Here is a 1544-nt window from a genome sequence, read left to right as displayed (position 1 = left end):
CTGGCTTGAGTATTAATGAATTTGCCGTATGGCTTTACCTGTCAAAAAAAAAAATAAATAAATAAATAAATTTCAATCTTAAATTACAACCAAAAATTCATATGCAATTATGCGTGAAATGGGGCCCAGTTAATGTAAGAGATTTACATGCCTGGGGTTATTTTCTTAATTTGTCAAATTTACCATGCATATGTTGATGTTGGAGTAGATTCAGAGTACGGACCTACATTTGGATAAATTGAAATGACAGGGGAGATCAGGCATTCTTAATCTTACCGTTAGGAATTCTTTCTTTAGTCATGTGAGGTGGGATTCATCTAAATGCAAAAGAATTTAGGGATTCAAATTTACCAAACACTTTTATTTTGACCACCTAAATGACAATTATCTACATCATGTCTTTTCAAAGAGTGCGGCTATTGAGACCTCTAGATTTGCTCAGTGTACCTCCACATGTTTTGACTTATTGGATTACAAATATAACCTCATACAAAATGACAATACTAGACATTGAATTTCACAAAAAAAAAAATTGTAATCAGATTAGTATTCTTCCTTTTTTTTTTTTTTCCTTCAAGTTAACGATACAAAATGTGAGTAGTCTATAAACCCTAAATCCAAGTGCAACCATTGCTCAATCGCAAAGAACTACTACACCAAATGGAAGAATCTCAATTGATGAAGACGCAATTGACATTCTTAGGGTTTTCTTCTAGGTCAAAGGTTTCTGGGCTTTTAGCTTGCTTTAATATTTCAACAGATTTGCTTCATGTATACATATTTTCTTTACTTTTGTAGTTACTAACTTACTATACGTTCGGTTACAAACATCACTTTACTGCTTTGCAATTGATTGTGAAAACAATTCATGATTTAAATTTTTTTAAATTGTTGTCTGTTCTTACAATTTGATCAAATAATATAGGTTAATGACATTCTATGCAAATATAAAAATAAAAATAAAAAAATAAAAAACAAACAACAACAAGGAATTGAGGTTGCAAAAGAGGTTTTCATGAAAAAAGAGAAGAAGAAAAAGAAAATACAAGCAATCGAGGTCTGAAATAAATGTTTTTATGCAAAAAGAAAAAAAAAAATTAAAGTGTGGGAGGTCTAGAGAGCGAATAAGAGGTATAATGAGTAAATTATTGAAATATATATGAATAACAAACCTAAGGTTATTTTAGAAATTTGAAAAGAGGTCTAATGAGCAAATGCTTGTTTTTAAAAATAAAAAGGAGGTGTGAAGAGATAGGGAGGTACAATGAGCAAATCTGGAGGTCCCAATAGCCGCACTCCTTTTCAAATTGTTTTACTTTATTATTGATAAAAAAAATATGTGTCATCAATTTAGATGGTGGTCAAGTAAAAAATGATTAACAAATTTAAATCTAAAATTTAGCCGCTGATTAAAATTTCATAAACAAGATTATATCTCATTAACAAGAGAGTACATTGGACTCATTATGAGCACTTATGGAAACATTTTTGGAAATAAATTAAGGTAGCAGACTAGCAGTATGAGCAGTGTGTAAGATTCGTCC

The sequence above is a fragment of the Fragaria vesca genome, linkage group LG5 (genome assembly GCF_000184155.1).
Source record: "Fragaria vesca subsp. vesca linkage group LG5, FraVesHawaii_1.0, whole genome shotgun sequence".
Taxonomy (NCBI): Eukaryota; Viridiplantae; Streptophyta; class Magnoliopsida; order Rosales; family Rosaceae; genus Fragaria; species Fragaria vesca.
The sequence above is the reverse complement of the archived record's forward strand: the minus strand, read 5'-3'. Positions refer to the sequence as shown.